The following is a 23978-nucleotide window of genomic DNA, read 5'->3' on the forward strand; positions in this document are numbered from 1 at the left end:
GTTCCCACAGTGGAGATATGAAATGCTTTGACTGCTGGTGTGGGCAGGGTCAGCCTGTGTGTCAGTTTCTAGAGTTTCTGACTCACTGTGTCAGGAATGGGGCTGCAGTGGGAGGTGGCCCTTGACTACCACAAAGGCCCAGAGCACATCTTCTCCATAGCTTAGGTACAGGTTTGGAGGCATACATGGATGGTTTTAGTGAGTAATAATGTGTGTTCTTGTATTTCGTTCCCATCCGACTCCCTCCCCATCTTTTCTTTTGTCTTCAGTACCAGGAACTGAACATTGGGCCCAGCTCATTCCAGGCAAGTGTTCTTCCACCAGGCCATATGTTCATAACCTTCTTACTTATTCTTTTGAGACACTGTCTACTAAGTTGTACAGGTGGCCTTGAACACACCCCACCTTATCAAGTTTTACTTTTTATTTTGAGACAGAATGTTACTACGTTGTTCAGGGTGGTTCTGACCTTGTGAGCTCTCTGCTTCAGCCTTCCAAGTAGCTGGGATTACAGACTTGAAACTACTTGGTCTAGCTTACTTGGCTGTTACATATGAAATACATTTTGATTGAGGAAGACTATTGAGGAAGACAAGGATGCAGGTAGACTCATGTGAAATATAGAAATGACTTTACAGGTCTATCATTTTACATTTGCTTCAGAGAGGCAAAAAATATTGGTAATAACGTAAGCATTAAAATGTATTTTTTTTTCTTTTTTCTGTCTTACTGAGATCAGCAAGATGACTCAAAGACACTTGTTGCCGAGACTAACTATCAGAGTTTAATCCCCGGAACAGACATAAAGTAAAGGGACAGAACAGAACAGAACAGCACCTGCATGTCGTTCTATAACCTCCACATACACACCAAGGCACGTGTGCCCATGTTCAGGTGTCCATGTGTGTACATACTTGAATAAATGTAAAAATAATTATCCTTCTATATTAGTCAAAATACTCTTTCTTTTCTTTTTTTATTTATTTAAGCTTTTTTCCAAACTCCCACTCCCTCCCCTCTTCCCACTCCCTTCCCTGTTCCTCCACAGACCCTCCCATCCCACCCCCTCCAATCCTAAGAGAGGGTCATGCACCCTGCCCTGTGTAAAGTCCCAGGCCCTCCCTCAAAATACTCTTTTATTCCCCTAGAACTAGTTTGAGTTCACCAATGAAATAAAGGGCAAGAAAATGATCTGAACAAGTGACCTTTCTGAAGTGAACAGAACAATATTAGAATTAAGATACCAAGACGCAAGAAAGGTGAAGTTTTAAGTGAAAATTCTGAGTGCCCAGGAGCCCATAATTTGCCCACTTAATTCCATTAAGGGAATTAAAATATCAAACACTGGTGAAATAAAAAGTACCCACTGTGAGAGACTGAGGGATGCAGTCTGGGCACGCTCTGCAGAGCACAGTCAGCAAACCCCATTTTAGAAGTGAGAAGGCAACCAGATGTTACTCACCTGTCTCTTAGTTCACTGGGAAAACAATGGAGACATTTTTGTGTAGACAATGCTTCTTGTGCTGAACATCAGCTTTGGATCCTCTGACTTCAAAGAATGTGCTGGGAGCCTGTTGAATACAAAACGGATGGAGAAGGTCTTGTTCAAAGCAGGGTTGGTGTGTTAAAGGAACACACGTGACACTTTGGAGGACCTTAAATCTGCTGGAAGCAGGAGGCTGGGGTGAGGGGCAGACCTTTCGTCTTGTGTCCAGGAAACTGTTCCATTATGCTTGGAATAAAATACAAACCTCTGAGCATAGCCTGCGAGTCTGTCCCTAGCTCCACAGTTCTTCTGGGTCCCCCTTGAATGCACTAGTGACCTTTAGTTTTGGCATACTCCATATTCCTTCCCACCCGAGAGATGAGAGACCTCTGCCTTTGTTCCTCCCTCTACCTGTAAGCACCTCTGTGGAACTGGCTTCTTCCCTTTTCTGAGGTCAGAGGTCATGTACTTCCCCTTTACCAGTAGTTCTCAACCTGTGGGTCACAACAAGTTTGGGGGCTCGAATCAGCCTTTTCCAGGGGTTACATGTGAGAAATCCTGCATGTCAGATATTTCTATTACTACTCAACCCAGTAGGAAAATTACAGTTATGAAGTGGAAATGAAGTAACTTTATAGCAGGGTCAGCACAGCATGAGGAGCTGTGTTAAGGGTCACAGCATTGGGAAGGGTGAGAAGCACTGGTTTAGGGTGTAATTTTAAGTGGTTTCGCTCTTATGGTCTTTGTCAACGTTTATTTTTGCTCTTTTTTTTCAACAGAACTTACAGCAACTTCCAGGTATTTTAGTGGAGAAACAGATCACTTGGTTTTCAGCTTCCAGAGTCTAAAGTTCTGTGTATGTGGGGGATCTCTGACATAATGACGCAACGCCCATTCTCATCGTCAACACTTTGTTAAAGTTCTCTGTTTTGTGGACAGATGGCTTAGACCTTGCCATTCATACTATGTGTGTCCCTGACCTTAACCTACCAGCAAGATGATGGGTTGAATGCGGTGAAACTGGCAGTGGTTGCAGATAACTGATTAATCCAATTTTCAAGAAACTCCAGGGCTATAGTTCTAGAGTAACTAATTTATCATACATGCATGTGGAGTTAGCGCAGGTTCTGATGTGTTTCTAAACAGGGAGCTGGGACTGGGATGCTGGCCTCTTGGTCCCGTGGCATGATTACAGTCTTACTCTGCATTGTCTGACCTCCAAGCTTGTTCCTTCGGCAGTCTGTGATTTTGGGAGTTGCTCAACAGAATGCCTTTTTAAAATTACCTTTTTTGTCTAAATTAGCTTCAGTTTGATTTTGTTTGAATGTCAATTTGGGCACAAGCATGAGGCCCTGTGAGGGTTGGAGGTAACAGCATTTAAGGAAGTTCTGGTCAGGAAGAACCAGTTCTGCACTAGCGTGACCCTGGAAGCACATGCCACCTGAAATTTTTACCCAAGATATCTTTCTTATTTGTTTTACTCTAGACTCCATGTCTAGATGTAAAATGATAGAGAACAGTTTTATCAGGATCTATGACTTCTGCAGGTGGGGGATAAGCAGCACCCACCATATTGTTAACAGTGGGACACTTTGCAGGGCTGCTCAAGAGACACAAGCTTCTTCATCACTCCCTTCTTGTCAGCACCAAAAGGAAAGAATAAGCTGGGAGTTAGAGATGCTTGCAGAAAACACTCTGAAAATTGCCAGCATTTTACAAGTTTCTCCTCGCAACTAATGAGAGAGGGAGGATTGTGTTTTTCCTGTTCTCAAAGAGCAGAGTTTTGAGAGAAAGATTCAAGGTACTCACTTTATCCGCGGTCGATGCAGGGCGTCAGACCATGACTTTCTCTCCAGTCCAACAGAAAATATATGCTTGGATCCTTACTGTCAGATGATGGGGTAGTCTAGGTACCACTGAAAATAAGAAGAACTTCCAGAATTTGGCAGGACAGTTGGTACTTGAGGTAACCAGACAGTTGTACTTTCAACGTGAGAGCTAGACTCTAAGCTCTGTTATGTAGTCCAAGGCAAGACATGAAATCGTAGAAGCATGGAGGATGGAGAAGGTCACAAAAGGCCAGGTGGAGGGCGTTGACCTTGTCAAGGTAAACACAGATATGCGATTATCAGGTGCAGGTCTCAGAAAGCTCACAAAGGTGACAGGGAGTGATTGAAGCAACCAGTGGTAGGCTCCACACCCGCAGGATATGTCTACGAGACAAAGATGGCTGCAGTTCCATAAAATTGCTTCCCTTTTACTTTCTACCACCACGGAGCAACTTCCCCTTTCTCTTTCTCTCCTGGGCCTATGCTCGAGGACTTGGGAATCAGACAGCTCACTATTCGCATTACCGTTCTGGACCAAGCGACCATTTCTCACTGGTTTCCTAACTGGTCCCCTTCCTCCTGGCTTTACCCTTTCCCATCTAACTTCATCATAACATTCAAGAGATCCAACAAGTTCTGTACAAGTTTCGGCACCCTGTCTTTCTTCCAGTCCATGTCTTTCCACTCCCTTTCCCACGCCTGTGCACACTGCAGGCTCCTCTTGTTGTTTTTCATAACCCAGATTATGGTGGTCCATAGAGCCTCTGCTCTTGTGAATTTTGGACCTGGAAATTCTTTCTGTTTATCCATGACTCTACCCCATTTCTGTCACTTACACTGGATACACTTGCTGACTACCTGACCTAATAAATTTACTCTAGAAGCTATCACTATGGTATTACACATTTACCAAGTAGAAGTGAAGCTTGATGAAGGTAAAAGATGGGTCTGTTTCATTCATTGTCCTATCTATAGACAGCCAGATCAATGTCTGATAGAATAAAATTTTAATAACTCGTTGTTCCAAGAATGGGACAGCAGTGGGTGGGAATGGCAGCATATTCAGACAAACAAAAATGTAGTCTTTCCTCTATATCATATAAACATATTAGTATGATGTCTTTCAAATTCAGTGTATGACATAAGATGGTATGGGCTGAGATTTTAAAGTGAATGGAACTTGAGGTCCTGGCATTAGACTATTAACTATACTTATGGACAATTATTACTTGATAATGGCCATGGAAGTTGTGGGAAACTCCGGTACGTCCTGTTGGGGAGCAGAAGTAGAGAATAAAGGGGAGTTTGGTAATGTACCAGAGAGCAGGGCCTCTACTTTCTGGGTACAGAAAAGAGCCGCTTGTCTGCTCTTGGCATGGCATTTGGCGTGGCCATCTGCCTTTCTTTGCCAATATGTGGGTGGAAGCGAGCATCATTACTGCATAGTTAGCCACCTTATCTTTCTATTGCTGTGATTATTGTGAAAACACACATTGAGAAAACGTCTTAGCTGGAGTCTTTGAGTGATTTCAGTAAAAAAAGAAATTCCAGAAGTCAGCTCACAATGGACATTCAGCAGGAGGGAGGAACGAACCACTGTTTTGACAAACTAGAGAGATTTGGGTAGGGGACTGGAGAGATGACTTAACAGTTAAGAACACTAGAGAACCCAATATCAGGTGGTTCTGTGACTCCAGCTTTTGGGGAAACCGGGGCCTTTTCAACTCCCCAGGCACTTGGAACAGACAGACTTCTGAGCTGCCCACCCTGAGGCTGGATGGGTATTTAGTGGACTACGATGGTCATTCATGCTGTTTGTAGAATATACCCAGCTTCCTCTCTTCTAGATATGTGATTCCTTCTCTTAATGTTCACATATTCAGGATGGCAAACATAATTCCTATAACCATCTTCTCACTGTCTTGAGAATGAAGCAAACAGAGAAGAATTAAGCCAGGAGGATCTCAGAAAAGGAGGTGCAGAGCAGCACCCCAGCTCTGGCTTCATTAGGACTGTTAGTACAGTTTCATGTTCCTATCACTTGAATTTGAGTTGCAGATTCAACTTTCTATTGGTTGTAGATTAAAACATCCTATTACTATTTTAAAATAACATTTTTAGAATTTTCCCTTGGCAGTTTCTTATGTGTATATAATGCTTTCTGATTACTATCACCCTACCTGCTGTGAACCGCTGCCCAGCTCCTTTTACCACCTATGAATCCCTTTTTGTCTTGTTGTTTCATTTAACCAGGGCTAACCATAGGATCATGAGTGTGAGGTTGTCCTATCCGGACACATTTTTGTTCTTTCTTTCTTTCTTTCTTTCTTTCTTTCTTTCTTTCTTTCCTTCTCCTGCAACAAAATAGAAAACAAACTAGTGAGGCAATAAAAGTACTGTCAGCAAACCCTACAAAAAGTAATCTTGCCATGAGTTCAAGGGCAAGTGTGTGGCTTGGGAGACTGGCATAAGGGAGTGGAGGCAAAGGAAAGCCAGAGGTCTTTGGAAGAAACAGAAAACAAAGGAAAAAGTACTGGGCCAGGATCAACTAAAGCGAATTCTGTTGCCATGTTCCCTTGCTCAGTGCCCTACTCCACAGTGGACAACATTCTAGCTTTAAAGGGATGGCGAGGTCCTTCATGGTTTCCCACTTGATTATACATTTCTAAATTATGGAAATAAGGTGATTTTCAGTATTTAATATGGCAAAGGACGTTTTAAAAATAAATGTTTTTATTAAAATTTTTTAATTCATTTCATATACCAACCCCTGTTTCCCTTCCCTTTCCTCCTTGAAAATCCCCCCAACCCATCCCCCATTAAGGGTAAGGCCTCCATGGGAGTCAACAGAACCTGGCATATTAAGTTGAGTCAGGACCAAGTCCTTCCCACCTGCATCAAGTTGAGCAAGCATCCCACCATAGGGAATGCAGTCCAAAAGGCCAGCTCACGCACCAGGGATAGATCCTGGTCCCATTGCCAGGGGCCCCTCAGACAGACCGTTACACAACTGTCAGCTGTATGAAGAGGGCCTAGATCAGTCCCATGCAGGCTCTGTAGCTATCAGTCTAGAGTCTGTGAGTTCCCATGAGCTAGAGTCAGCAGTCTCTGTGGAATTTCTTTAAGATGCTTTCTTTTTCCATTGTACAGTTTTGGCTTCTTCTTTCTTTTTCCATTGTACAGTTTTGGCTTCTTTATTAAAAATCAGATGTTTGTAGGTATGTGGATTAATGTCAATGTCTTCAATTCAATTCCATTGGTCAACATGTCTGTTTTTATGCCAATACCAAGCTGTTTTTATTACTATAGCTTTATAGCAGAGCTTGAAATCAGGGATGGTGATGCCTCCAGAAGTTCCTTTATTGTACAGGATTATTTTAGCTATCCTGGATTTTTGTTTTTACATATAAAGTTGAGTATTGTTCTTTTGAGGTCTGTGAAGAATTGTGGTGGTATTTTTATGGGAATTACATTGAATCTGTAGATTGTTTTTGCTAGATTACCATTTTTATAATGTTGATCCTACCTACCCAAGAGTATGGGAGATCTTTCTTTTTTCTGATATCTTCTTCAATTTCTTTCTTCTAATACTTAAAGTTCTTGTCATACAAGTCTTCCACTTCTTTGGTTAGAGTTACTCCAAGATATTTTGTTGGGAGAGAGGGCCCTTTGTTCTGTCCTGCCCAGCTAGCTTACACCTGAAATAATCACATAGAAATTGTATTAATTAAATCACTGCCTGGCCCATTATCTCTAGCCTCTTATTGGCTAACTCTCACATCTTGAGTCAAACCATTTCTATTAATCTGCATATCACCATGAGGTCATGGCTTACCAGGAAAGATTTAGCATGTCTGACCTGGCGTCTCCATGGCGCTCTCTCTGATCCTGCTTTCCTCCTCCCAGAATTCAGTTCTGTCTACCCCGCCTACCTAAGTTCTGCCCTATCAAAAGGCAAAGGCAGTTTCTTTATTCAATCAATGAAACCAACACATAAACAGAAGGACCTCCTACACCAATATTTTACGTTATTTGTGGCTATTGTAAAGGGTGTTGTTTGATTTCCTTCTCAGACCATTTATCACTTGTATATAGGAGGACTACTTAATTTTTTGAGTTGATCTTGTATCCTGCCACATTAGTGAAGGTGTTTATCAGATGTAGGAGTTCCCTGATAGAATTTCTGGGGTCGCTTATGTATGCTATCATATCATCTGCATATAGCAAAAGTTTGACTTCTTCCTTTCCAATTCGTATCCCCTTAATCTCCTTTTGTTGTCTTATTGCTCTAGCTAGAACTTCTAGTAATACGTTGCATAGATATGGAGGGAGTGGCCTTGTTTTGTTTCTGATTTTAGTGGAATTGCTTTGTGTTTCTCTCCATTTAATTACATGTTGACTGTTGGTTTGCTTTTACTATGTTTAGGTATGTTTCCTATATCCCTGATCTCTCCAGGATCTTTATCATGAAAGGATGTTGGATTTTGTCAAAGACTTTTTCAGCATCTAATGAGAGGGCCATGATTTTTTTTTTACTTTTAGTTTCTTTATATGGCAGATTATATTGACAGATTTTCATATGGTGAACCATCCCTGCATCTCTGGGATGAAGCCTACTTGATTATGGTGGATGATTTTTTTTTTTGATGTGTTATTGGATTCAGCTTGCCAGTTTTTTTACTGAGTATTTTGCATCAATGTTCATAAGGAAGATTGGTCTGTAATTCTCTTTCTGTTGCCTCTTTGTGTGGTTTGAGTATCAGGGTAACTGTGGCCTCATAAAAGGAGTTAGGCAATATTCCTTCTGTTTCTATTATGTGAAACAATTTGAGGAGTATTAGCTTTTCCTTGAAATTCTTGTAGAATTCTGTACTAAAACAATCTGGTCCTGTTTTTTTGTTTTGTTTTGTTTTTCCTCTTTTGGTTTGGAGATCTTTGATGACTGCTTCTGTTTCCTTAAGGGTTATAGGTCTATTTAAATTGTTTATCTGGTCTTGATTTAATTTTGGTATATTTTAAATTTTCTGATTTTTGTAGAGTACAGGCTTTTGATATATGTCCTGATGATTCTCTAGATTTCCACAATATCTGTCATTATATCCCCCTTTTCATTTCTGATTCTGTCAATTTGGATATTCTGTCTCTGCCTTTTGGTTAATTTGGATAACGATTTGTCTGTCTTGTTGTCTCAAAGGACCAACTCTTTGTTTCATTGATTCTTTGTATTATCTTCCTTGTTTCTATTTTATTGATTTCAGCCATCAATTTAATTATGTCCTGTCTAGAACTTTTTGTTCTAGGGCTTTCAGGTGTGCTGTTAAGTCACTAGTGTGAGATTTCTCCACCTTCATTATGTAGGCTCTTAGTGCTTTGAACTTAGCACTGTTTTCATAGTGTCACATAAGTTTGGAAATGTTGTACGTTCATTTTTGTTGAATGTCTAGAATGTCTTTAATTTCTTTATTTCTTTCGTGACACAGAGATGATTCAGGTTGAACACTGATTCAGGTTTCCATGACTCTGTAGGCTTTCTATAATTTGTGTATTTGCTGAATTCTAACTTTAAGCTTTGGTGATTCAATAAGATACAAGGGTTTATTCCAATTTTTTTGACCTGTTGAGATTTACTTTGTTATTGAATATGTGATCAGTTTTAAAGAAGGTTCTATGAGGTTTTGAGAAGAACGGATATTCTTTTTTATTTGGATGGAATGTTCTATATATGTCTGTTAAGCCCATTTGAGTTTTCTTATTTCTGTCTTAAGTTTCTGTCTGGCAGACCTGTCCATTGGGGGAGAGTGGAGTGTTGATGTCTCTCTTTATTAGTGTGTGGGGTTTGATGGGAGAGTTAAGCTTTAATCATGTTTCTTTTATTTATGTGGGTACCCTTGTATTTGGGGCATAAATGTTCAGAATTGAGACTTCATCTTGATGGATTTTTCCAGTAATGAATATGAAATGTACTTCTACATCACTTTTGATTAATTTTAGTTTGGAGTCTATTTTGTTAGATATTAGGATAACTACACCAGCTTGCTTTTTAGGTCCATTTGATTGAAAGTTTTTTTCCAGTCCTTTACTCTGAGGCAATTTCTGTCTTTTAGGGTGAGTTGTGTTTCTTTTATGCAGCACAAGGTTGGCTCCTGTTTTCATATTCATTCTGTTAGCCTGTGTCTTTTTATAGGCAAATTGAGTCTATTAACATTAAAGGTATATTAATGACCAGTGATTATTAATTCCTGTTATTTATTTATTTATTTATTTATTTGGTGGTAATGTGTATGTGTTTCTCCTTTTTGAGATTTGATGATCTGTGATTATCTATTGCCTGTGTTTTCACGGGTGAACCTAACTTTCTTGGGTTGGAGTTTTCCTTCTAGTACTTTCCACAGGGCTGCATTTGTGGATAGGTATTGTTTAAATCTGGTTTTATCATATACTATATTGTTTTCTCTGTCTATGGTGATTGAAAGTTTGCTGGGTATAGTAGTCTGGGATGGTATTCATGGTCTATTAGTGTCTGCAGCACATCTGTCCAGGACCTTCTTGCTTTCAGGGTTTCCACTGAGAAGTCGAGTGTTATTCTGATGGGTCTGCCTTCATATGTTACTTGGCCTTTTTTCCTTTGCAGGTCTTAATATTCTTTCTTTATTCTGTATGCTTAGTGTTTTGATTATTATGTGGCAAGGGGATTTTTTTTTTGTCCAGTCCTTTTGGTTTTCTGTAACCTTCTTTAGATTGGGAAAGTTTCATTCTTTAGGTTGGGAAAGTTTTCTACTTTGATTTTGTTGAATATATTTTCTATGCTTTTGAGCTGGTATTCTTCTCCTTCTTCTATCCCTTTTGCCATTCCTTCGTTTCTTTAAGGGAAATTTTCATTTCCTCTTTAAAGGCCTCTATCATCTCCATTAAGTTATTTTTAAGGTTGTTTACTTTTACTTCTTCTGCATTGGGATGTTCAGGTCCTGCTGTTGTGGAACCACAGGTTCTGGTGGTACCTTCTTGCTCTTTCTGTTGTTGAATGTGCTAGTGTTTACCTATCTCTTCCTGTAGTCAGTGCAGGCTGTGTCTGTGTCTCCAGTAGCTGCTCTTGGTCCAATCAGTGAAGGTGATGTCTGTGTGTCTGAAAAAACTTCTGAGGCCATGGGAGATGGAAGGGTTTGGCAGTGGAGTCAAACTTATAGATTGAAGAATCCAATAGCGGTAGGAGTGGCCTGTTAGAAGGAACCTTGCTGTTGATTTGCTAGTGGGGGTGCCATGGGTAGACTAGGGGCCCAGAATGTGCCCTGGTGCCTATAGGCTAGAGAAGACTGGGTTGTCAAACTGGATACTACTCACTTATTTCTTGGACCAATCCATTCAGGTGGTGTCTGTGTCTCCAGGAGCCCTGAGACCGTGGGAAGGGTGATTGGGTTTGGGACAGAGGAGAGGGACTTTTAGATTCCAGGGTCTAATGTTGGTGGTGGTGGAGTGGGCTGCCAGCAGGAGCTTTGCCTACTGACTACAGCAAAGGTCTTTTTTCAAGACTTTTTGTCATGTTAGAGAAGATGCTCTGTTGAATAATGCTGTTCTTAGGTTGATGATCAGAGAAGAAAACCTAATAAATAACCTGCTCTAATGACTACTTGATGATAATTATTCAATATAGTGTACTGTATAATCACATTTCATAGTCTTTTAATCTTAGAAACTAAAAAAACTTTTAAAAATCAATACATGTCCTGGGTGTCAGTGGGATTCTTCACGTTGCCGTTGACACATGGATATGAGGTCATAGGCACATGCAGCGCAGCAGGGAAGACAGCTAGTTTGTATAATTACCCTGAAGGACCCAAACGAAGCGAGTTTTGAAAAATATGACAAAATAGATTCTTAAAGCATGGTTTAGGAGTCCTTTGGAATGACCATTTCTTATCAATGAGGTAAAATCAGCACATGTTTGAGATAGAGGTTAACATGCTTAGCTGGAATAGGTTTATAATAATGGGAATTTTTCAAAAGACAGAATACTACTGGTTATTGTGATATCATTTATGTGACAAGGAATCTACTAGGAAGATAAGAGACTCAAGATAGACAGACTCATTCATAAAGAGCCAGCTGGGAGGTGGCTTGCCCAGGTGCACTGACACCCAATCATGCAGGGGACACAGCCATACTCTACAGGTGGCTAAAGACACTGTCCTCAATCAAGGGAGGTGGACTGGCAGGTAGCACAGGTGGTGCATACTCATATGGGAGGGGAAAGAGACAGGAGGCTTAAAGACATCTTGATCTGAACATACAAACAAAAGGCTGTCAGTTTCTTTTTTTTTTTTTTTGGTTTTTCGAGTCAGGGTTTCTCTGTGGTTTTTTGGCTGTCAGTTTCTTAAAAGAGAAGTGTCCATGGGGTGTAAAAGAAGGAAAACATTGAGATGCTATTGAGACAGCATCAGAGGCTTCAGGAGCCCTGTGAGCGCTAGTTTTTTTAGAGGGTACGTGGGTAGAAATGAGATAAGCTGGGAAGCTTGGGAATCCCTGTCATTTATCTCTCTAAATTGAGTAGGGATGGGGCACATGGAAAGTCACACCATGGGGCGAGCATGGAAACTTTGTCCCAAGATGTTGAGTGAAGCGACCTCACCTCGATTACATAGTGACTTGAGTTCTGGCTCTTAGTTACTAAAGCGTTGCCCAGGACTTGCTGACCCACACAGGTGTTTTGGCAAAGAGTTAGAGACTCTGCGTTCATTCATAAGCAGTCTCTACCAGGTAGCTGGGCAGGCATGTTTGGAGTTCAAGAAATTATTAAAACTACAGTGGTCACTTTCCTATTTATGCACATACAAATTCAAATTCTGTGTATAAAATAGCATATGCAATTTTATAGGCTTTAAAACTTTGTTATTTTACATCGAACACAGATACTGTAGCTAAAATTATAAAATTCAAATTCTTTTAAAAAACATTCCAAAAATCTTGAATGTTTGACACATACTTGGTAAATAAAATGTATATTTCAAGGTATACAGTGTGATATCTTGATATAGCTACACATTTTTAAATAATTTTCACAATCAAACCAGTTGACATACCCCTTGTTTCATCACTTACATAAACAGACTGCTCTCTACCCAACACCAAAGGTGTAGATGAAAAGCTACCGTGTCACTCTACAGCTAGGGCTGCAGGACCCTTGTGCAGGAGAAATCCATTTGTGTGGAGGTCAGCAAGGAGAGCCGAAAGCTTTCAAAACCTCTCCATCGGAAGAGATTGAATGAAAGTCATTCAATCAGCGTTCACGCCTCAGAGAGAAGAGCTTCTGTAGGAGGTGAACAAGGAAAAACACTGATCCTTCAAGGTATTTGTTTGCATGTCACACAAATACGGCCTCTCTGCCTCTGCCCGGATAAGACAACCTTAAACAATTAGGTCATAATGTCAGAGGGTATCTCAATGCTTTCAGAATGCTGTGCAAAACTGAAGAAATGGATGGCCCTGAAACCACAAAAGCTTATTTCTTACAGCTGGGATGTTCAAGATCAGGGCCATTTCATATCTGGTGAGTATGTGTGTTATACATGCTTCACAGATGGTTCTTCTCCTTGTGCCCTCACACAGTGGAAGCAATGAGACAAATTCACTGAGGTTTCCCTCATGATCTAACCAGCCCTCCAAATCCCTCAGAAGGTGCCACCGAATGGGAGATGAAGCTTCACCCAGCGAGCTTGGGGAAACCACACGCCTTCAGTCTCTAGCTCAGACAGTGTTGAGGCTCATAGCAATGACAATAGAGAATATTAAAGAAGAACTGACCATACCTAAGCCCTCTACATGTACACTTAATCTCTTATTTACTTCTCATAAAGTCTTTTGAAGTGGATAATAATAATAGTACAATTTTGCAACTGAAAAGAAGGGTTCACAAATTATTGTGTAAAAGAATCTTGGATGCACCAGAAATTGAACGTACATAATCTGAATTAAAAGTCCAAGCTTGGGCTGGGAGATGGCTTAGCAGGTAAAAGTGCTTGCCATCAAGGCTAACAGCCTGCTTTTGATCCCCAGAACCCATATGGTGGCGGGAAGAAAAGACCAACCCTTAAAATTTCTTATCTAACTAACTTCTATACATGCTTTGTGTGCATGCACATATACACGTGAACACACACACACATGCACATATACACGTGAACACACACACATGCACATATACACGTGAACACACACAATGCCCATGAACATATACACGTGAACACATACACATGCCCATGCACATATACACGTGAACACACACACATGCAAGCAATAGTAACAATATAAAAATTTTAAAAGGTTGGAAGTTATTAAATACTATATTTTTTGATTAAATATTTTACTTTATTTTTTAATTTAAGATTTTTGATATTGATGGTCATGCTACATTTTCATTCGGAATATTTTTCTATTCGTGTGGTACATCAAATCACAGCACATCTTGCAGTTTGTTGTGTCTTAGGCTCTGTGATATATTACAATGCTAGTTGACCTTTGCTGGCTGCTCAGACAGCAGACACATGTAATTAGGTAGGATGAGGGGGCCTGGCTGAGGAAGATGCTGCACATTAAGGAAGAGGCTTCCAACTTTCTCACTGAGCAGAGCACATTATGCAAACAAAAGCTGACATAGAACTCTAATATGTAAAACAGAAAAAAAGTGGCATTTTATTAGTGTACAGTTCTCTGTGGTGAAATGCATGAATGTTACATGGTTAATCAGTGAAGGTTTCTTGTGGCTTTTACTGCCACTCAAATATGGCAACATTTCTTTTAAATTAGTATTTTAAAAATATTCAGAGACATATCAAGGATCTGGTGCATTTTTTAGGTCATCTAGGTGAGAAGTTCAGGGGGCACTTTTGTGAATCTGCCACTTAAAGTCACCCTCACTGGCTGCTCAGTTACCACCTGGCATTTATCTTCTCAAGGTCAACCGGGCCATTGTTTTTGTTTTTTTGTTGTTGCTATTTTTGTTTGTTTTGTTTTTGTTTTTTGGAATGACTTCACTACTGCAGATATAACCTGGCTGGGTCATAGAGCACAAGGGAACTAGAGGAGATGCCATATACACACCAAGTCTGTGGATTATCACCCTTACTCATCAGTGACTGCTATGGGGGCCGATGCCCTTGCCACAGTGTCTCCCAGATTCACAATATACTGACTATATGACCCTCCCCAGCTTTGAATTTGTATCAATAACTAGGAATCAGGGTATCTGCATTTGATAATATTGTCTTAAGAAGGAAATAAAATAATACAAACAAACCACCACTCATAATCATAATGTCTGGGCCAGAGTAAACAGTTAATGGATTTTAGTATGTTTAGGTACTATGGAGCCTCAACCAAGAAACGATGCTTTTGCAAAGGGGTGGGGAAAGAGAGGTCTTTGAGTTGTCATTTCTGAGATCCAGGAGCCTCTAGGTGAGAGTTCAAATGTTCAATGAAAGTCTCACAAAGTCAGAGTTACATGAATGCTACTACTTGCTTAAGGATGATTCATGATCATAGAAAAACGTGTACAAGGCAGCTGTGCAGATGATCCATGGCATCGTGACAAATGAACAAAGCCTGTGCAAGTTCAAGCCAGACCAAACCCAGCACGGAGAGGAGAGGAGGTGGGCATGAAGTCCCATCCCTAAGAAGGAGCTATTGGAGTTGGCGGCTGCTGAGAGAGGGAGGGTCAGTGTTCTTTATGAGTGTAGCCCCTGATAAACTGACCACACCCCACTGTGAGGCCACACATCCAAGACTATTTGGGCAGCACAACTTGGATGTGATAGTTTGGTGGTTTGTTTGTTTTTAAATAAAAAAGTATACAAGATTGGGAAGAATGGTGTATTATTGGGAAAGATTTGGGAATGAATATAATCAAGACACATTACACAAAATACTCAAAGAACTAATAAAAAATATTCTCATTAAAAATAAAAAGAAAGTAAGAAAATGTGCCAAGAGTTCGAACTTGAGTCTTTAGGATGCTTATGGGCTGCTGGCGCTGATACTGGCCCACAAGGCCTAGGAGTTTGGGGGCTGACTTTTAAAGATTTGCATATTTCATCTAAACATTCAGTATCCTGTATTTCTACTTCTTTGGTGTTTTGATTGAATACCTGACAAATGAAACTTAAGGAAAAAGGGTTTCTTTTGGCTTACAGCTCCAGGGGGCAGTCAACCGTGGAAGTCATGGAGACAGGAGTGTGAAGTAGCTGGTCACATAGTGCCCACAGTGAGAAACAAAGGCAGAAGAATGCTGGTAGTCAACTTGCTTTCTCCTTTATATGCAGTCCTGCACCCATAGTGTGTCTTCCCACCGATAATCTAGAAACTTCCTCACAGACATGCCAGAACTTTGTCTCCCAGACAACTCTAGAGAATTCCACATTAGCTCTTGCATCCATCTTCTTCTTTAAACAGGCCACACGATAGGGTCATGTCTGGATATTTAAACTTACTTGAGACCAGTTAATGTCTCTCCTCTTATAATGGAATGCTCTGATGGTGCCCAGGCCTCATCAATCTCTGTTTCTTCTCTAAGACAGGCTAGTTACTATGTGTTTCTACCATCATGTGATGCTGTTTTGGTTGTGGTGGTTGCTCTTTGTAGCACTCCTTTTTGGGTGATATAAAGATTATTGTTATTCACCTCTTATGGAGACAGATGCCTCTATTTCTGGTTGTCTGTCCTCACTGCAGCTACCTGTCTCCCTTATGGGTGCTCCCTCATGGTTCTCCAGACCGAATGACCTGTACACCAAGTGACACCTCCATTGGACAAAAAACTACCAGCGACTAAGGAACACCAAATATTACAAAGATCAGAGAAGGGGCTTGGTCTCATTGTAGTATCTCACAGGAAGGTGGTTTTGAAACAAGCATGGATCCTCAGGCTAGAAGAATGATCTCTGGGCAGGTACATGCCTAACCTGTTCAAAATCACAGCCGCCTAAAGATATTTGGGGTGTTTCATTTGATTCTCTTTTTTATTATTTCTTAATTGTTTTTATTGAACTACACATTTTTCTTCATTCCCTTCTATCTTCTCTGGTGACCCCCACACTCCCAATTTACTTGGGAGATCTTGTCTTTTTCTCTTTCCTAGGCAGAGCCATGTATGTCTCTCTTACAGTCTTCTTTGTTGTCTAGGTTCTCTGGGATTGTAGATTGTAGGCTAATTTTTGTTTGTTTTATGTCTAAAAGCCACTTATGAGTGAATACATATTATACTTGTCTTTCTGGTTCTAGGTTACCTCACTCAATATGGTTGCCTGCAAATTTCTAGAGGTTATTATTTTTTACTGCTGTGTAGTACTCCATTGTTAAATGTATCACATTCTTTTTATCCATTCTTTGGTTGATGGGCATCTAGACTGTTTTAAAGTTCTGACTAATATGAAAAATGCTGCTATGAACATAGTTGAATACATGTCCTTGTGGTATGATTGAGCATCCTTTGGGAATATACTCAAGAGTGGTATTGCTAGGTCTTGAGGTAGATTGTTTTTCAATTTTTTGAGAAATCACCATATTGATTTGCAAAGTAGATATACAAGTTTGGACTCCTACCAGCAATGGAAGAGTGCTCCCTTTACCCTACAACCTTTCCAGGATATGTTGTCATCAGTGTTTTTGATCTTGGCCATTCTGACAGGTGTAAGATGGAATCTCAGAGTTAATTTGATTTGCATTTCTCTGATGGCTAAGGATGTTGAGAATTTTCTTAAGTGTCTTCCAGCCATTTGAGGTTTGTCTGGTGAGAGTTCCCTGTTTAGTCACGTCAATGCCTGCTTAAGAACTTATAGTATGTGCCCACTGTCATTGAGATAGAGTCCAGGGCCCAGAGGTCCATGTGGTGTGTGTGCTTAATACACTTGAACACCACTCTTACAATAACTCTGTCAATTGTTGGCAGAGACTCTTTCTTTGTAATATGGTATCCAGTTATCTTCCTAGGCTTGTTTTGGACAAAGCTCATTTCCTGTATTAACCTTATTGTAAATAACCCTGCTTGATAGTTTGCTATTCTTTTGAAGTATTCAGCAATCTTCTGAACATATTATTAGTTCAGAGTTTTCCATAACCTCACTACTCACTTCCTGGGAAATCTTCTCTGACAATGTCTTCTTCCGAGGTAGACTCTGGGCTCCTTCTCTGGCCCTCAGCCCCAGATCATGGTTAGCAGCATCTTCATGGCCCTGAGTTACCAGTCTCCTCATTCATTTGCTCTCTTCTTGACCACTTTAATCCCTGGTAGAAAAACATGATGGCTCTTGCTATGGGGATAACCCTAGTCTTTTCACAACGTAGGAGAGCAGGGAGCATATTCTTTCTTGTCCAATTGAACTGACACCAAAAGCTTTTCAGAGGCAAAATCAACCTATCCTGAACATCTCTGATGTCGTAAGCATTCCCCAATATGTCTGCCAGTCCCTGGAGTCTTCCTTCCTCACACATTTGTCCAGTAACACCCACTCAGCTCTGACGTGTTAGCACTTGTTTCCACCTGACATTGTCCCAGAGACATCGTTCAGCTGCCAGTTTTGATCAAAGATTTATAAATTAGCTATGAAATAGTCTAATGGTTTTGTTGAATATTTGCGTGACAAAAGGAGTAGTCACTACTTGTGGAGTGGCATTCTGTGGACTTCTTGTTCTCTGTGACTCTTGGCTTCTTAGCTACTTTCAGTGTGTATCTTTAAGAAAAAATTGTTCCCTTCTTTGGATTTAATAGGGTGCCAAACTATTAATACATAATGACATTTTTATGTCATAAATATGTGCTGATTCTAAGTCTCTCTCTTTATATATTTCTATCCATCTGCCATCACTCTATCCTGTGAGTGATCCAAACTGAGCTTATCTTCTAGAAGATAGATTTTCAAATCTATCATAGAGTCTGATCATGTAAAAGCAGTATGCCCCGTACCCTCTCTACCAAGGCTTAGAGCTCTGAAAAGCACAATAGCAGATTCCTATAGTTTCTTTGCAGAGTTTTTAATGTGAAAAGCTTTCTTCAAGGTGATTCTAAATTAATCCTATAAAATTTAGAATTTCTGACCCTTCAGTGGATAAATAGTTTGAGAGACAAGCAAAATGGATTATTATACTTGACTTATTTCAGCAGAGTAGGAAATGGGCCACAGCCTTTTTGTTTAAGTTGATCAACTTAATTATATCTCTATGGGTGCAGAGCATTTGCACAGTTTTCTGTGGTTTGGGGACAGCTTCCTGCCAGAGGGGGCTGGTGGGGGTGAACGGAAGGGGAGGGCTGTTCAGTGTTGGCGCTGAATTCTTTTGTCCGGCTGCACTCTGTTGAGTGTCAATGATGTCACTCAACATTACCCAAACTGGTCAGGGCCCCGTAATGAAAAAAACAAATTACAGATATGTAATGTTCCCCGTTTTCTACCAGGATCTCCTAGCTGGTGAGACATTGATAAGTACTGTCTGTGTACAACAAGGCTGTCTGCAGAAAACAGGCCACTCTTGATCAAAATTCTACGGATTTGAAGAATTGGGAATTTTCAAATCTCCATCTCTAAACTATAAAAACACCCTTCACTAAAGCGGCTTCTAGAATATTGAACTGTAGAGTATATTTATTTAAGCTTGGAAAGCTCTGCTGAGACGACAAAATGTGCGAGCAAACTCTCTGGGCTCCAGGGAGCAAGGCACCACAGAAAACAACTGGTAATGAGCCAGGACGCATGTGCGGGATAGTCGGCCCCAAACTGGGAATTTCGTTGGACATTCTTCTGTATAACTTTCAAATGTTGTCGATTAAGAGACAGCCCCTTTATAGTTATGTGTTTCTGGAAGGCAGTTTGTAAAACAGCAATAAAATAAAGTAATTTTCTTGTTTTGAGATAGGATCTTGCTACATAGTTCAGACTGGCCAGGAACTTAGGACTTTGGCATCCCCACTAGTGGGACTTCAGACAAGCATCACCGTGGCTGGCACACTAGTCTTAACAGCAATAGAAATAAGCAGCATTCATTGATTTTTTTTCTATGTGTTAAGTTCAGTTCTAAACACGCTGCATTTACTTGTCTGACTCTCGTATCAACTTCCTGAGATATAGCTGATCGTTGTTCCCATCTTTCATGCAAGGACACTTGGGTGTTCTAAGGAATAGCTTGTGTAAAGTTCTGTCTTCAGTGAATGGAAGGGGACACACCTCCAGCTCTCCCATGCAGTCTTCCTACTGGGCTTCTGTGTAACACAGTGTCGTATATGACAGGAAATCTCTCACTGAGCTTCAGTTGTTGACAGACAGCTGAGCTATCAGAGGGTGTCTCCATCAGGAGAAACCTCAGTCAGATTGACCTGTGGGACATTTCTTGATTGCTAATTGAAATAGGAGGACCCATCCCCATTGCAGACATTGCATCCTTAGGCAGGGTGTCCCGGGCTACATAAGAAAAATAGCTGAGCAGAAGCTAGGGATCAAGCCAGTAAGCAATATTCCTCTATGGCTTCTGCTTCAATTCCTCCTTAGCTCTTGTCTTAACTTCTCTTAATGATGGATTGTGACCTAGCACAGTTAAGACAAATAAGCCCCTTTCTTTTAAGTTGCCCTTGGTCATGGTGTTATAACAAAAACTGAAAGCAATGTAGGAGTGTAGGAGCGTTGGTTAGTATACTCTTCATACAACTGCACTTTAAGTAGATATGGTCAAAAAGGCGACCAAAGTGACACAACTCTTTGGATATGTCTCAGTAGGAAGAGCAGTGGAGCAGAATCCTCAACAGTCCTTACGTGTAGTGGAGAAAGGCTCACGCTGGGTTATTTACAGGGTCAGCAGGGATTCCAAATTTGTTTGTTTTATGTAGCCCTGGCTGGCACTCATTTCGCAGACCATGCTGGCCTTGAGCTCACAGAGATCTGCCTTACTCTGCCTCTGGCATACTGGGGTTAAAGGCAACACCTCCATACCCAGTAAGAATCCGACCCAAATATGCTCTGTGGAAGTGATGGCAGGGGGTGGGGTGGGGCTGGCTCAGGAAGATGAAGTTGCAAGAAGGATAGGGAGGACCAGGTCTTTTCTACACATAAGGACACATATTTAGTTGACAACATCCAGAGTGTGTCGATGCTGGCTGTACATGATGTGTGGATGAAGAGCATGGTGCAGAAACAGATATGAGATGCTGTGGTCTGCTCATTGGGAAAAGAGTAGCCAGTTTGGTATAAGGAGCCTTAGAAGGGGCCCAGAGTGTTTCCAGGAGCAGGCACGAAGGCACAGATGAGTGTGGTCATAGGGCCTGTGTTTGGGTGGAACTGGGAAGGCAGAGTGGCAAGTGGAGCCAGGTAGTACAGTCTGACTTCCTACAGCGAATGTCTCAAGAAAACATAGTCCATGCTGGGTCTGGTGGAAATGGGGCAGCTCAACTGTAAAAGGCATTGTGTTAGAAAAGAGACGGAAGCTGTCTAAACAGGGTAGCCAGTTGGTGTTGAAGCAGGCTGTTGTCCCTGTCCTTTTCAGTGTTTAACTGTGTCTGTGTGTGTGTACTCTACACACACTGTCGTTTTCTCTAGTTCTTGTCTCTAGGAAAAGAGACAGGTGCTCACACAGCCTCCTGAGGCGAGTTCTGTCTTACTGTCATGATAAGGTTCACAGACCCTGATACCCCAGTGGAAAATTTCATTTGACAATGAAGAGCCCAGGGTTCACATTCAGACATGTCTTCTGAGCATGTGCCTGTGACCCACAGCTGAGATAGACTTAGAATTGCCTTTGTCTTCTCGTGTGTTTTTTGTTCTGTGTTCTACACATTAACACAATGAAAGGTATGTATGTCCTTATGGTCAGAGGGAAAGGGGAAGTCTGGAGATGCATGGACCTGGAGGACAAGATCTTGACTTAGGGCTTTGCTGGGCAAGCTACCTCAGACTGCACAACATCTCATATCTCTAAATCCCTTCTGCTGGCTCCATTCCATCTTCTGTTTCTCCCTTTGCCTTGACCCTTCATGCTTATGTGTCCCTATAAAACTAATAAAAACTTGAACAGGAAATATAAAATCACCATGAAACCAAACCAAACCTGCAGCCAGACCTCTGAGGGCCCTGTGTAATCAGAACTGTGTGAGACTATTTTCTGGGGACTGTGAACCTAATAACTCACCCGGTTTGAGGCACAGATGAAAGGTACAGATATGCCCCTTGTTGGAAAACAGAAGGGCTTGTGAAACTGTTTTTGCAAAAAATTTTTCTTTAATATTTTCCAAGCTACCTCAGGCACCCCTCTGCCATACTTAACTAAATAACTAGAATCTGAGGGGAGTAATAGTGATAAAATAATTATTTTTCTCTATTAGTTATATTGATTTATTGTTACTGATAAATGGTAAGTTATTCCTATAATATCTTCTATTCTTTTCTTCGTAAGTCACTTTGAAAGATTCTTTTTAAAATTTAGTGGTTTCCTTCCTTCTGAAATTTTGTTATATTTTTGTGGGGGATAATTGTGTAGCTGTGTGGCCTTAATTATGTCACAAAACTAGTCTCTTACTTTGGAGACATTGTGTGCATGCTTATATCAAATCTTCCTTTTAATATTGCATTGTGCTGTTACCACTTTTTACTCCCAAACTGGGTCTTTTGTCCTTCTTGGAATTGTGGAAGCAACAAAACACACAGTACCAATTGGGTGCTGAAGGAGCCTGGGCAAATGTGGAAAAAGCTGGAGGTCAACCTGTAAATCCATCTCTACCCATGGAGGCCTGGAGCTTATGGAATAGAGTATAAGAAATGGGGGAAGGGGTGTTCCTGTCTTTTGGGGAACGGGTAGAGAATTTCTAGGAATTTAAATGTCAGCTATTTCCTCCTTTTTAGATTTTATTCATTTGTTGCTATGGCAATTGTCAACTATCATGTTGTTGGGGGTGTGCCATATAGAATATAAATGATATCATAATAGTGCTAGATGTTGTCTTCTGGTCACTCTCCAGCTACCATCATGGACCCAACAGGTTTCAGTTAGTCCATCAGAAAAGAAGCATCTGGCTTGGAGGTTTTTGAACAGTCTAGAAACTATAGTCAGAACTCTGGGCCCAAGGTGACCTCTAGGCTACTAAAGCATAAGCTCTAGATCCTATAGTGACCACTGGGATCTTAGAATTCAGAATCACAGTCCCATGCTGACCTGTAGAGCCCAGGAGGCAGAAGCCCTGGACCTGCACTGATTCCTGGGCTTACAGGAGACAGCCATCTGTGGTCTCACCTAGAGGATTAGGTCGTCAGAAATTAGTATGGGTAGGTGACCTAGGGCATGCTCAGGGTAACGATGTCACAGTGCCCACCCATTTCTGCATAGTGACAAGGCTGTCCTGGACTATTTTTTGTCTGCACACAAATGCCCATTTTAACCAGTATTACTGCACAATTCTGTGTTTGGAATATTGGGATTGTTTTCAGTGTGTGTTCTTAAGACTATTGTCTTGCTAGGATTGGGTGTTTTTTCCCCACCTCCCACTCCATGTTCCTAGTCACTTAAGTGCTAAAACCTGTGAATCAGGCAGAGCCATACTGCTCCCAATTGATTACTCCAGATAGAAAGTAGCTCCAGATGAATCATTCAAAAATCTCTCCTGCTCAATCTCAAATATTAAATAGATTCAGCACTGTATGCCATCATAATAAATGTTTTCCACATGCTCAGTTGCACCCATGTATGAATTCTTTCAGTTATCATATAACTTCAAAATCCTACTTTATAGATGAAGAGAAGACAAAGCAGTATTCATGCCCAGGACGTAGACATGATGAGGGAGAGACAGCAATTATTCATGCATGCCTTGACTCAGGAGCCTGTTATTTATTTTATTTTATGTGTATAGGTGTTTTGTATGCATGTCTGTGTGTGCACCACATTCATGCCTGACACCTGCAGAGTTCAGAAGAGTGTGCTATGTCCTCTAGAACTGGTATTACAAATGGGGTGAGTCACCATGTGAGTGCTAGGAATTGAACCTGGAGCCTCAGGAAGAGCAGTCAGTGCTCTTAACCACCAAACCATCTCTAGACCTCAGGAGCCAGCTTTTGAATGCCTGTGAGGATGCCTTCCCCAAAACAGGAGCATTGTGAAGAGTTTGTTTCAAAGATGCACACTATTGTCTGGTCTCTGGCTCTGAGATGCTGGCTCCTTCTCCCTTCTGCACACTTAGGTCTTCTCTCTCTTGGTCCATGCCGACATTGAGATTCATAGCATCTGATGTCTCCATGGAAAACTGATTCCTTACAGTTATATTACCTTATCCATGACCTTCCAAGTTCACATTAAGTATTATGTACAATAGGCAGTTATGTAAGAATATGTGTGAGTCTGGTCTGAGATGAGATTAAAAGTTACCATAAGTAGTTTATCTTCAAAACATGGAGTGGGGACAGACAGACATGAAAGGCTAGTGTGAGGCAGCCCAGAGAAAAGTACTGGACCTAGTCAGCACCCACTCTGGCCAGCTTTCTCCAGTGGCCCTGACCCTTCCACCTTACCTCAGCATCCCTGAGAAAGGAGGGGATCAGAATTCCATAAAACATCCTACTGTAGGGTGCTTTGCTTCCGTAAAAATGTATGGTGGATTTAGGTCTTCAGTATGATAGTCCATCTACCTCATGTGCAAATTAAATCTTTTATGT

The sequence above is a fragment of the Microtus oregoni genome, unplaced genomic scaffold (genome assembly GCF_018167655.1).
Source record: "Microtus oregoni isolate MIOR12 unplaced genomic scaffold, Mior012 000007F_ref0000211, whole genome shotgun sequence".
Classification (NCBI taxonomy): Eukaryota; Metazoa; Chordata; class Mammalia; order Rodentia; family Cricetidae; genus Microtus; species Microtus oregoni.